The 14,610-nt window shown below is 39.3% G+C and overlaps 1 protein-coding gene across 2 annotated transcripts in view; it reads left to right on the top strand.

Annotated features, from left to right (window-relative positions):
• The first annotated feature begins 7,925 nt into the window (after nucleotides 1-7,925).
• SLC34A2 (solute carrier family 34 member 2) overlaps nucleotides 7,926-14,610 on the top strand; it is a 35,574-nt gene continuing 28,889 nt past the window's right edge. For both annotated transcript variants that reach the window (XM_032806627.2, XM_032806629.1), the window contains exon 1: nucleotides 7,926-7,972. The gene's annotated coding sequence lies outside the window, so the exon portion shown is untranslated. The remainder of the gene's footprint in view (nucleotides 7,973-14,610) is intronic.

The raw sequence follows: 14,610 nt of genomic DNA, 5'->3' as shown, positions 1-14,610 counted from the left end.
TAAAAGATTTTACCTCAGCCCCATTGTCTCTCTAACAACCTGGGATCCATATGGCTACAATTTTTCCTAAACTGGCTTTATTTCTCATGAGTATTGTTCTGAATAATTGGATACTGTTTTTACTTCAGAAAAGAGTGAGAAATAAATTAATCTAATTATTGTTTTGATAGGAATCAATAAAAATGTGTAAGATACAAATTTTACAGGAGTTCAACTCTTTTGTGGCTTCCATTATTTTCTCAGTTCGCTATGCTTTTTTCATATTCCTCCTTACTATTTCAGTACCTTCAGCCTTTTTGTGAGCCTTTTCTAGAGAGAGAAGATCATCATCAAATGCCCCTTATCTTTTCTAACTTCCTCCTTGACCCAGGCCTTTCATTTCTGAAATTAGTATGCATGCTTTCCTTTCCTCTCACCTTGACTATTGTATGTCTCTGCCCATTTGCCTCTCCAGAGCCCAGCACATACAGACTGCCTCTATTCACTTTCTCATACATACAAAGAAATGCAATATCAACTCCATCCTCAAGCAACTTTATTTCTAACTCCCTATTTATTTTAGGATTCTGTTCAAATGTGTCCGCTCGTTATTAAAAGCTATCATGGACTTGCTAAAAGATGCTCTCTATTTCCCCCTAGTGCTCTGGTCATCTAACACTGGCCTCCTTTCTGTCCAATCAGAAAGTCTTGTACCATTTGTTGTTAAAGCCTTCTTTCCTCTTATTGTCTGGAAAAGCCTTCCTGTGGTTCTTCCCTTCATTGACTCTCCCACTCATTTCATATCTCATCATTCCCCCCTTGACTATACCTGTCAAATGCTCTCTCTTTCTGACATTAGTAAGCACTGTATGTGTATAATTGCAATAACTGAAGAATTTTTGCGTACTGTTTATGTGTTAAAAAACATTAAACTGCAATGCAATTACATTTTGCATAACACATAGGATTGCCAACATTGTATTCAAAAAATAAGAGACTGTTTTCTTAGCACCCCTGCCCTACCTATCCTCCCAATATTATTGTTATTATTACACTGGTCTACGATTTTTGAGAAGTCGTCTGCTTCAGAGATAAAATGTGGTATTTATTATGTATTTTGATGTGCTGAATTCAAATATGACAATTAAAACAACTGAGTTGCTACTGTTTCTAAGATATTTAAGTTTTTACATTTTATGTCTATGTATATTGTGTAGATAGTAGAGTTTTAATCACAAATTGTAAACCTAGGTCTTTTCATGTGTTTATGGTTGCTTTACATGATAATATTTCACCTGTCCTGTTTATGTAACACTTTAAAAATCAGCAAGGGTAATATAAATAAAATTTATTATGAAACAAAAGGCAAAAACTATTTGTACATAGTTTAGTCGATTCAGTGTCTACTTGGCTCTTCTTGGTTGTCTCTTGTATTCATTAAATGGAGCATCTCTTGTCACTGATCCAGCATAGTTTGCAAGCATTGATGGGCTCCATTTGCCCTGTAGAAGTTTCTCTGTTGTTGCTGTCTGGTGAAATCGCTCGCGTGCTCGTTGCTCACTGCTCCGCAGTTCAGTGGAAAAAATCTTAGATGAAGAATGCAAAAAATGTAATCTTTAGGTGACATGATTGCAACCAAGGCTTATGTATGCTTAAGGAGGTTTCCACAACAACCTGTAGTCTGTCTGCCTTTTGTTCTGAGAAAATTATTGCCACTAAACTGGAAGGCTTTCCATGCCGTCTTTTCTTGCCACGAAAATTTCTTTTTTGGAGGACCAACAAAGACACCTTCCTTTACTTAGCTTCACTTACTTGGAAATTTTCCACGGAAGTACTGAAAGCTGCTTGTGTTTGTCAATGGCCTTGACCAAAGTTCTTCTCAGACCCGTGATGTGTAGGGTGGTAACAAAATCTTCCTTGATTACAACAAGTGTGGATGCTGAACTCTTTTCCTCACCAGGCTCCATGGTCTCTGTCGGAGTGGCAATCCTTTTTTGATGTAGCGGGAATTTCCTCTTTGCACGACATCCCATTCTCAGAGAAAACAGCAGTGCTTTTTGTATCCAGTCTTCAGCCAAGCAGAGAACACAACCTTCAAATCACACAAAGCTGCACTGATGTTGATCATGTTTATGCACCTACAGTTGTTTCATGTTGATCATAGGTTTGACTTCATAGGACTGGCATGACCAACTGGAAAATGATGGAAAATAGTGCCATTATGCAAGCAAACAGCTTTAAGATCGTCTTCGATTGAATCAAGAACAGTCTTCCACTCCATCTTGATTGTGCATGATGGTTGAGGGGCTCCTTCACACCATTGAATGTTGTTGCAGGCTACAAGATCACCTTCCATGAAGAAGAATGGGACAAGATCCTTTTGACGGTCACGGAACATGGAAACCCTCACATCACCTGCCAGGAGATTCTACTGCTGTAGTCTGGAGCCCAACAGCTAGACTAGAGCCAATCAACAATTTTAAGCATCATTTTCGTTCTCAGTGACCCAGAATTAGTAAAGTTTGACTACATTTATTTCAGAAGCATTTTGGCTGTAGAGCAGTGTTTATAATCAATAATAATAAAAATACTCACCTACATTCACCAGGGATATTTCTTGCTGCTTTTTTGCAGCACTCCGCAACTCCAGATCTTGTTGTACAGAGATGAAACAATAAGGAACTTCCCTTGTAATAAGGGACTGTTGGCAATCCTAGTAACACACTACTCTGTGTGATATGATGCAGATACTTTGTCCACTAGGTTATGTAGCCTTTACATAATTTATGTAATCTTTAATTAGCCTCAGGAAGTCTCCATTATTATTTTCTGAATACAATAGAAACATATTGGGCCAAATACTACTCTCAGTATATTTTTGCAATTTAACCCAGCTGACAGTAAACTCATGTGGGAAACTAAAAGTAGAATATTGCCCTGTAAGAATGATAACATCAAAGACAAATTTGCACTTATTAAAGGAAAAAATAAATTTAATGTACAAGTACAAAGGCTACAGCATCAAGAATCTGCTCTCCAATGCATATATGTACTGAAGTGGAAACCTCAGGTATACTACCAAGGATAGAATTTGGTCTAAATATTATTTCCCAGTGCATACTGAAGCGTATGTGAATGCAGAATTTCACATATCAGAATTACATATCAACTTCAATTCACTGTGCTTTCCTTTTTTAACAAAAAAAATTGTTTAAATATAATCCAAAAAGTATTCTGTATTTAAATGAAATAGATAATTCAGGGTTAAATTCTATCCTGAAATCTGTACTATGGATGTCAAGAAAGAGCACTATTTCAGGTTCTTTCAGGGCTGACAGTAGCTGGCTCTGCACCAAATAATTTTTATATCATTATCCATAACGCAATCAGCATGGGGCTCTTTTTTCGTATAGCCAACAGTTTTGTTTACAACTGGGAGTGTGGGTGGCTAGGGGAAAGGAGAGGAAAGGAGGACATTTTAGGCCAATATATGCCCTTTCCAAACACAGATCAGAGGCCGGAATTTGGCAGAGCAAGTTTCAGTGGACATTGTGTTCAGAAACTCTGAATCTTACAATCTCCTCAACAGCGAGCCTCATGGCTATCTGGTAAAGATAGTGACATCAGCCTTACTTCATTTATATAATAAATGCATGGCAGTATATTGTTCTGATTAGTAGAACCTTAAAAGATTAATGTAATTGGTATATTGCATAAGAGGTAATTTTCTTCCTGGTGTGAGAGGGCTATCTTGATGATGCATAATAATTATATTGGGATTCATATCTAATAATATGACCAGAGTGATCCCGTAATGTTATTAATAAGAGATATAAGCCTTGTGCTGCTATGATGTCTTTGTTAGGATTCATGTTAGTCAATTTTTAGATTGATTTTTAAAGTTTTATTTTAACTGTATATAATCCACATTTTTCTACTGGAATGTATGTGCACAAGCTCAGGAATGAATATTGTCTCTTGGGGACAGATGGATTTATATTTGTCTTGCTCTCACTGCAAGTCCTGTGTATCGCCAGTTTGTTTGGGGATGTTGTCAGAGAGCTTGTAGCATTTTGTGGTAAGTATGCATGTCAGACATATTTCTCGACTGTTTTATAGGCTCCCGATGACAAAAACTGTGACTTGACAGAGTTCATAAGTCACATAACTTACTGACAGCCTGTAAATGAGCCATTGTTTGAGGTGAGTTTTCTACACAAACACGAAAGGACTTCAAATGGTGTTTGTTTCAAGTACCTGGAATTGTGAATAACTACTTTCTGCAGAATAACTAACGGACCTTGTGGCAGGTCAAACAAAACAGAAAACCACATCCATGGAGTGAATTTGTGAGTTAACTCTTTCCTTGCCAGAGACTTTTTTCCTTACGCCTTTCAAATAGAGTCATAGAATCATAGAAGATTCGGGTTGGAAGAGACGTCTGGAGGTCATCTAGTCCAACCCCTTGCTGAAAGCAGGACCAGCTCCAACTAAATCATCCCAGCCATGGCTTTGTTAAACCGGGCCTTAACAACCTCTAAGTAAGGAGACTCCACCACCTCCTTAGGGTAACCCATTCCAGTGCTTCAGCACCCTCCTAGTGAAATAGTTTTTCCTAATATCCAACCTAGACCTCCATCACTGCAACTTGAGACCATTACTCCTTGTTCTGTCATCTGCCACCACTGAGAACAGCCAAGCTCCATCCTCTTTGGAACCCCCTTCAGGTAGTTGAAGGCTGCTATCAAATCCCCCCTCACTCTTCTCTTCTGCAGACTAACGAAGCCTCAGCCTCTCCTCATAAGTCATGTGCCCCAGCCCCCTAATCATTTTTGTTGCCCTCTGCTGGACCTTTTCCAATTTCTCCACATCCTTTTGGTCAGTTGATCAAAAAAGACATCTGCTTCAAAGTAATCCCTAGTTGATAAAAATTAAGAAATCTGTGTTACTTGCCCTCAGTATTACCCGTAGCTTCCTGGTCTCTTCCTGTTCTTTATGTCCCATCTCCATTTCCCATCAGATCTTGCTAGAACTCTAGACTCCAGTCCCAGCAGCCTTGGGACAATTCAGCCAGGTATGCTCTCCTGGTTCTCAGAGAGAGAAGTTGCTAGAGCAATTAACAGACACCTTGAGTCTTCACAACTGAGAGGAAAAGGGAATGCAGCCCGGTCAGCTGCCCTGTCAAGACCAGAGGTCACTCTGCCACACTTTGCTTCCATTTCCTCCCATCAGGGCCCCTTAAGAACTGCACAGTCCACAGTGTTTCAAACAAAATTACCCCTTTTGGGTGGGGGTCTAGTTTACATAATTTTGTGCACAGTTTCCAATGGCCCTAAATCCTTCTTTCTTGACTAAGGGAACCCTGCAGCACTCCTTCTGGGCTGTTCTTCTCTCGGGTCCCTTTGATTCACCCTTCACTAGTTCCACTCAGGCTGGCAACAAACAGAGCTCAGTGATTTCTTTCACCTGGTAGTCTAACACAAATACTGAGTCTTTACACCAGGTTTAAACTGGGCCCAGCCCCTCTTTTCCAACAAGGGGCCTGTCTTCCCTCAACTAATTCAACTACCTCTCCCAGGCTTACCTGGCTGGAGCTCAACATTGTGGCTCTGGCTTCAAAACTCCCCTGGTGTCAGGGTATTGCCTGCAAGAGTCTTCCTCACTCTACAATTTCCTGAGCTTCCCCAAACCCCCATTCTCTTTTGGCTCTTTATATGGACCCCTGTCCTTCATCATGCCCCATCAAGGTTCTAACACAGTGTAGATGAGCTGGAGCAGTTCCCTTTTAGGATATGTCTACGCAGCCGCTGGGAAAGAGTCTTGCAGACCTCATTGACAGACTCATGCTAGCAGGGCTTGGGGTAGCATACTAACTAGCTGTGTAGACATTAGTTTGACATGTGGGCTGGAGCTCGGGCTCTGAAGTCCTCTGTCCCTAGGCTTCAGAGCCCGAGCTCTAGCCCAAACTGGAATGTCCATATTGCTATTTTTAGCGAGCTAGCTTGAGCACAGTAACACAAGTCTGTTGTTCTGGGCTGTCAGACTTGCTCCCAGCAGCTGTGCAGACATACTCTTAAAGGCCCAGTTTACCCTGTGACAGAGAGTTACAGCCCTTCTGCTCATGAAGTATTATTCTTGGGCCCTAAACGCAGGCTGAAATAAGTGTTTTCCCAAGCCCCAGACTACCTTCCTGAAACCACTTCCTCTCCCTCAGTGACCAGCTCCTCTTCCTTAACCTACTGTTTCTGGAACAGCAAAATACTGGTCCAGGAGGGGTCACCCTCCTAAAATCTGAAAAGGCTGGTATAGCCTATTACAAGAATCATTCTGTGTTTGACAGCCAGAACAAAGTATCTTGAATAAAAAACAACTGTTAAAAAGTTAGGCATCTACCTGGTTGAACACTGACCATGAGTTTAAATCTTGAATGACTAATAACTTTCTCAATACCAGAGCTGGTGTTTTACACTTAGTAAACCAAAGGAGGATATATGCGTAGTTCACAGGACACAAGGATCTTCCTATTTTAAGCTATTCTAATATGTATTTTTCTACAAGTGAGGGATCAATTAAAATTATTTTTTATGTAAAATTAAAGTGCAGTTCTAGTAGGAAAAGTGACTATAAAATGGCATTATGGGTTTCCAGGTGTGGTTTCTGTCATTTATTTCCATTTCAAGTGTTTTCAGCTTTCAGAAATAAAAGCATATTTTTAACAGTCAACTTTGCAAGCTCCGTCTGCGATCTGAGACTAAAGCTGGGTACTTTGCTCCTAGTGCATCATCATGAGTAGTAAGGGTAATTAGGCTTTTGGTTACACCTCTCTTCAAATTTTCTCCCTTGTCTTCAAATTATATCTTACTTACCCGTGTGCCACCCCAGTGCCTCCAGAAGATGGCATGAGTTTAACAACTTAGAATTTAGTAAATAATTCTGTTGATAATGTATAAAATCCAGCTCACACCTTGTCAGCTGTGTTGTCGCTGCAGCTAACTGGAGTGAAAAGTTATTTTTATCAGTAGATATGACCTGCATACACATAGGAAGCAGATCTCTTGGGTAAGATGCTGCTTCACATAGTCACTTTTCCAAGTGAAGGTGTTCTTTAAGAGTGAATAGGTCTGTAAAGCAAACATTAATTGCAATATTTGATGTTGCCTGGTCAGTACCCAGATTGCTTACAAACCCAGTCCTGTATAGTGGCTCTTGATCTAACTTGAGTCAATTGTCTGTATAGTTCATGAATCTTTTATATCGTACGAAGCATCTTCATACCTGTCCTACTTTCTAGACTTCGGGATACAATTACCAGGAGCAGTCTCACATCTTTAAATCTCTGTAAGAATGAGAACCACACCAGCAATGGCCAAAATGCTAATGATCACTGTAGCTTCTCTTTAATTGGAAACACTGAGCACTGATAAGAATGAAAATGACCCCTTTGTTCTGAAAGGGATTCTCACAGGTTTCCCAATGAGACTGTTTTTTATCTGATTCGCCACTTCTCTTCTTAGACAGATCAATAGGCAGATGAAACAGATAGAAAGATTAATAGATAGATGAATAGACAGATAACAGTACCATATCCCTATCAGAACCCTTTTGTTAGACTTCTGATACCATAAAATATTTTTGGAAAATTCTTATTAGACAGATTACTGAGTGTTAAGGTGCCCAGCAATTTGTCAGAGTGGAACAAACAGCTCCACCGCATTCACAGGAACATATGAGCTACTCTTGCTTAATGCTGATGAGACAGTTGGTAGAATATGATGAGCTTGAAACAATTTGAAGTTTAGTACCGTTGGTTACTGCCGTGCTGGAAAGAGCTGATTGAGATCATTAAGTTGCAGGTAGGCAGTGCCTCCAGAGTGTAAGGTAGGAATGTGAGTGTGTGGTGATGACAGTAGACTTTGCTCAATACCTACGTCTATATATAATGTAGGTTTCAGTGGATACCTGGTTCACTCTATTGTCTGGGAAGAAAGAAGTGGTAAGTAAAAGCCACTCAGACAAACTCTCCTTTTTAAAAAACTTTACCTTAGTTTGCAAGTCAGAAACTCCACAGAATTCTTTTGCAGCTCACATGAGATAGCAGCAACTAGAGCTCATAAAGAGAAGTGGAATTGCACAATGCAGTATCATTCAGTTCTTATTTTTTTCAGCTTTTATTCTTTAATTTGTACTGATAATATTTTGAAACAGATGATAGAAATGTATACATTGTGATATAATAAATATTTGTTTAGAAAGTAATTATATTTTTTGTCAAATCCTAAAAAGGAACTAAAAGTTATTTGAATAGTGATAAAGAGTAAGAATTAACTCAGCCATCTATAGCCTGGGGAAAGTATTGTCTTAACCTTTTATTTGGTGAGATTTTAAAATACAGCACAGTGAAGAGTAGTATCCAATAGTGGGGGGAAAAGTCAGGAATGTAATCAATAAAGCTTTATTTAAAGATATCCCTTTTTTCACTTTGTTAGTATAAATAATAGTGTAATGTCTATGTGCAGCACTGTTGCAGTATCAGGCGATTTGTCAAGGATACGTTGTCTTATGCTAATTCAGTTTGATACACTGAGGTAAAAGGAGTACATTAGTCTAATATGGTTAGCTGAACTAATGTGACAGGAAACAGAAGTCCATGGATATCAGAGGAACTTTTATTAGCGGCTCTTCTATTAGATCAGCAAGCCTTTTAATATCATTACTTTTTCCTTTCTTGAGATTCTTTACTATGTGCTTCAGGTTAAGTACTGGTAGGAGCCTGTTTTATTTTCATTGTTTACTATTAAGATTTTTTTTTCCTTTCAATTTTTAAGAATTGTAACTTGTTTTATTTAGGTATCTTTCTGCCAGGTAGTTCATTGAAGTCTTTTATACGATAGTCGGTGTGGTTATGGCTCTTAGAAAGCAGTATCTTTAGAACTGTTTGTTCATGAGTTGATGGGTTGTTACTTGGGATTTGCTTTATTTCTGTACTGGCTTAGAAATTCATTTTATTATTTCATGTTATGTATGGTTTAGTTTTGACATGCTTTAGATTCTATTTTGTGAGGCAACCGGAGGTCCAAGGGCTCAACAGAAATGAAAAAATATATAATTATTTAGCATCCATCCCTTGTATTTTCCCATCTATGAAGAGATGTTTAGAGGTTTTACATCGTGGCTAGATTCTGATCTCTTTATTCATGCTAATAGTCCCACTGAAGTCACTGTTGCTAAAGCAAAGAAGAAACTTGTTCCTAGTGAGTTTGAGTCATTGTTTGCATGTATTTAAATTATTACCTGTTCTATCACGCTTATGGGAATTCGGCAGCAATGTCCCAGAGTCTTGGACCAGATCCACAGCTAATATAAATGGGTATAGCTCCAATGAACTTACTGGAGCTACACTTATTTACACTGTCTGACAATCTGGCCCCCTCTTACTTTTATAAGTCTTAAGTTTTATCTTTAGTTATACATTTTAAAGAAACATTCTATATTTATTCAACGTGTATGCTGACAAGGGTTAATACATACTTGCTACTAAGATGTTTAGGTGATGAAATAGTATTGATTCACACAGTTAGCACTAAATATCAGACTAGCTGTAAAAAATGCCATTTTTAAAACTAAAAATCTCTACAGCATGGTGAATTGCTATAAAGTATTGTGTATATGTAGAAAAGTAAAAAAAGAGGATACTTAGAAGAAAGTCTGAATAGCCTGCATGAAACGGATTTTCTGTATCTTGTCTTGGAAACAGTTTGAAAGATCTGGAAAGAATTTGCATGTATGATAGTCTAGCTGTTCCTCTTTTTATTAATAATTGCATATGAAGGTAGTGGTACTTTCTCCACAGAGAAAACCCCTTTCCCACTCCAACCAGCATTTCATCTCAATTTTAGTTCATCCAGTTCCCCTATAATTTTGATTTCTCTAAACCTTACTGCTTCCCAGTACTTCTTTCAAGTACAACTTGCCCTTTCACTGAACTGTCATGGATGGAAAGGTACAAACAATGCTTTGTAGACACATGGCAATTGGTAGTTTATATCTCCGTGTGTTAAGTCCAGCAAAATAAATAGACTTGCAACTGCTTTTACTGTAGAATCGAAAACTACTGAAAGTTTCGCTCTACAACACAGAAAACGTGGAAGCAGTTTAGTGAGACACTTGGGAGTATAATACAGGATAATTCCATGGTGCCTAGTTCTGCTCAAGTTATTTACCAGACAGTTGAATTTTTATGATTGTGGCACTGTAAGTTTCCATGCAAACTGTGGGCTCACCCTTTGCTGGCATATGTCAATGGGCCACTCGTGATTCAGTGTTGGTTTAAAATATTCCACTTTTTGTCCTGATGCTCTATACTCTTTAAGGAAGGGACTTTGCCTTCATTTATATTTGGAAAGCAATTAGAACACAGTGGGCACGACCAGAAGCAAGAGTTACAACTATAGGATCACACGCTTATGACTTGTGAGGATATATTGCAAGGTTCACTGAGACAGATTGGATCACAGCTTGCATGATCATTAAATTTCATACCTTGGAAATAATACTTTCATATGGTGTGCAAAGAATCTTTTGACATGTTACTTTAAAAAAGAAATCTTTTCCGTTTCAGTGCTTGCATCATTGTAGGTGGGAGCCTGTCAAAGTAGCATTGAAAATCATGCCTAAAGTAAATTATTATGTTAAGGACTGTGGAACTGATTCTCCATTTCCTTACACTTTTTATAGGCATTTATATCTGTGTAAAACAGATATAAACTGCTACTATTTTGATGTGGTAATGGAGGTGTTCACTGACTTTACACAAGTGTAAATAACATAAGGGACAAGGAAATGGACTGTGAGGCCCTGTGACATTAGGTTTCAGTTTCTCTGCAGTGTCTACTTTTTCTTCGAAATATTGTTCCCAAAGTTTCAGTACTTACCCTTGGAGAAGACAGTAAACCCGGAAGTCAATATTGCAGTGATAATATTTACATTCTGCATCAGAATGAGAAAAGACCTTTATTAAATCAACTTGTGGGTAGTTGTGGGCGAGAATTCTGTTAATCAGGCTGTCTGGTGGCTGAAAGTTACCTGCTCAGATGCTCACTGTTTCACTTAGCTAGGAGTTGGGGATGGGGGAAGTGGACATCTTTTGGTGACGCTTAAGAAGTCCAACCTCTGTCTACATGGTTCTACTTTCAGAGACCCTTGCTAACATCAGGCAGTCAGAGTTGGCTGCTACTGTGATACCCTCCCTGGAAACAGAGGTGCTGAGGGCAGTTACTTCTAGGAATTAGGGTATTCAGGTTATAGTCCCCATCTTGGACATTGATCAGACATCACATTTAATAATTTTATGTATATATTTAGCTATATAGCACCTCTCCTCTGCCACCTTCTCCCTCCTTCACTCTCCCACCCCCATCCCAACTCGCTCAGTGTGCTTCAGGATAATGAAATAATAATAGAAAACAGCAATAATAAAAAGAAATGACCTACCTGTGGAACTCCAGACACCTTAGTGTTATGAGGCATCCTCATCATGAAAATTTGTTCTGCCAAATTCTTGAGCTTAAAAGATGTCTTCGTTAGTGGGATGAAAGAGGCTGTTCACCAGGTGGAGTTTTCAAGCCCTCGTACCTCTGGAGATCACATCGGTCTCATTTTCATGCTGCCTCAGTAATGGGGGAGGCTGAATACTTGAGTTCCACCTTGAATTTGGGATATAGCAAAACAGTTTTAAATTTATTTTGTAGGTGATAGGACCTGTGGTGAGTGGTGAAAACAAGTGGCCAGTCCAACCCTAAACCTGGATTTAGATACTTCTTTAATGCTTGCATTTAAATTTTGGAGGGCTGCTACTGCTAAGCAATTTTGTTGCAAGCTGTTTTAATGCTGAAGTTAACATATACTAATGCAACTTGTCTAACAGGATTGGGTTGTTCTGACATGCGTGGGACTACGAGAATGGCTCCGGGCAAATGGAAACACGTTGTTGAAACAAGCAAGAGTGTTTTTTCCAGCTGTGTAAAGATCATTCTTTTTGTGCCCTCCAAGTTGCTGTGTCTACACTACTGTTAAAACTCTACTAATAACAATTATGTAAAGGCACAGTTGTTGCTATCAGGCCATTACCATAATTTTCTTGACCAGTGTGGAAGGAGGAGAATGTTTTCCTTATGAGTGTCATGATACTATGCTATAGAAGATGGTGATTGTCTGTGACTTTCCCCCTCAGCCATGGTTGAACACAAATAGCCATTGAAGGAGGGACTGGAACCTGACTCTCCTCCCTCCTACATGAATGCCCTAACTACTGGGCTATCAAGAAATTCTCACTCTCTCTCTGGCCCAGTGACCATTTAATTATTTATACAAAGTGGAATAGCTTCAACAGGAGAAATTGCGTGACACCTACCCCATATCCCTGTGGTTAGTGTACTCCTCAGGGAGACAGGGGAACTGGGTTTAAGTTTCTGCTCCAGATCAGGCAAAGTTCAGACTTGAACATGATTCTCCTGCATCTTTGATGAGTGCTTTAACAACTGGGATATTGGATAGAAGGGGGGAAGGAGCACCACCTCCTCCTCCTTTTATGTTGGCTCTGATCTGGTCCTGATCTGGCCCTACAGGCAAGATAGGGAGGGGAACACTTAGATTCAGACTCCAGCCAGGGCTTATATATGAGCTAGGTGCTGGACATCAGAGCAGAGGTGCCTTTACATGTGTCCACCAGCAGATATTTAGGCACCCAGAGAACTTTACTGGCAGAAATTTAGACAGCTAAAGAATTTAGGCACCTACCGGGTGAGAGGGCAACTCCGCAGGGATTTTGAGGATCTAATGTCTGGATTTAGGCAACTAAATCCTTTTGTATATCTATCCCTGAGGTGTGTAACTGCTCAGAGCAGGTCTATACAATACAGAACTTAAAATTCCAGTTACCTCCACAGCTTTGTTCATGTTAATAATTTCTTTAGCGTGACCAAGGTTGGAGCTGAATTGGTGGTAGCAGCCAAGTGATATTTTAGCAAATATTTCCAACACACATAGCCTTTAGGGAACAACTTTCTGGAATATCCTTACTTTGTAAAGGGCCTGTTCAGAGGAAAGGCTCAAATGTTAGCAATATTTAGCCATGTTTTTTGCTAGAAGGGCTCTACCATGGTTCTTTTCTTATAACTATATTCTATAATTGTAACTGTCCAGTGCTTAATTTGTGTCAGGGCTTACCAGGGCTGAGTCCTAGCACCTCTAGGCTTGGCAGTTCATAGCCCAGGCATCTCTGGGCTTGCTGCATCAGTTATTAATGTAAAAAATTGTTGAGTCCTGGCACCTAATTGCTTGAGCCCCGGCACCTCTTTCATTACACACGGTGGTAACTCTCTATATGGAAGTTTATAACACAGAAGCTTTATCTACATGCAGTAATTTAGCCTGTGTTAAAAACAGCTGTCAGCAACAGATATGGCTGAACCAATGCTAAAAACAGTTAAACTGTGAATATACACAAGATCCAACCCTGATCAGTACCCAGAGTATAGGAATGTGCCTGAATGGCACAAATGGGCCCTATGATTTGGCTTCTGAATTAAGTATCAGAGTTAAGTAGCCATCCTGCAGCAAAAAAACTTCAGGACCAGACTCCAAAGAGAAACTGCTGAACTCCAGTTCATTTGTAAATTTGACATCATCAGCTCAGGGTTAAACAAAGACTGTGAATGGCTAGCCAACTATAAAAGCAGTTTCTTCTCCCTTGGTGTTCACATCTCAACTGCTAGAAGAAGGCCTCATCCTCCCTGACTGAACTAACCTTGTTATCTCTAGACTGATCCTTGCCTGCATATTTATACCTGCCTCTGGAAATTTCCACCACATGCGCTTAATGAAGTGGGTATTCACCCATGAAGCTTATGCTCCAATACATCTGTTAGTCTATAAGGTGCCTCAGGACTCTCTGTTACTTCTGAATTAAGACATCCTGGAAAGATTGATGGAAATGGAGAAAACAGGGTTGTAATTCTCACATATTCAGTCAACAATAAAAATAGCAGGTCCCTCTTCAGATCCATACACTGGAATACTATTTCAGGATTACAATTATACAGTTAAGCACCAGAAAATAGAAAAAAAGTTAAAGCAAAAATTTAAGTTGTTTTCTACAGGAAGCAAAATGAATGAAGAATTAAAACAATCGGTATACTTAAAGTTTTGAAAGCATGACGTTCTTTGCTTCAGTAGCAGCCAAAACTAAACACATTTACAAATAGAAAGAGGAAATCATTTTGATTGCTTGTTTTTCATCCCAAGCCACTAGTCAAATTTTGAATCTTGGGGCTGTTCCAGTTGGACATAGAAATCGATGGAGTCTGGTATTCTCATTGTGCAATCCTGTTTATTTACAAGGAATTTACAAAGTCCTCCTTCTCTGATTGCAGGAGGAACAAAGAACAAAAGAAGTTCCTTAGCAAACTGCTCCAAGCCTCATTAGCCAACAAACCTGACGGTTTCTCTCTAGCTTTTCCCAGGTCACACGGTGCTCACAGGCTATTGCTTGGCTTTGTTGCTTTTTGCCTCTGCTTCTCTTTCTCTGTTCTTTTGAATTCTCTGTTTCTGTATGTTGTGCCTTCCCTCACCCTT

This window comes from Chelonoidis abingdonii, chromosome 5 (assembly GCF_003597395.2).
Source record: "Chelonoidis abingdonii isolate Lonesome George chromosome 5, CheloAbing_2.0, whole genome shotgun sequence".
Lineage (NCBI taxonomy): Eukaryota > Metazoa > Chordata > Testudines > Testudinidae > Chelonoidis > Chelonoidis abingdonii.
This window is presented reverse-complemented; position numbering and strand designations above follow the sequence as displayed.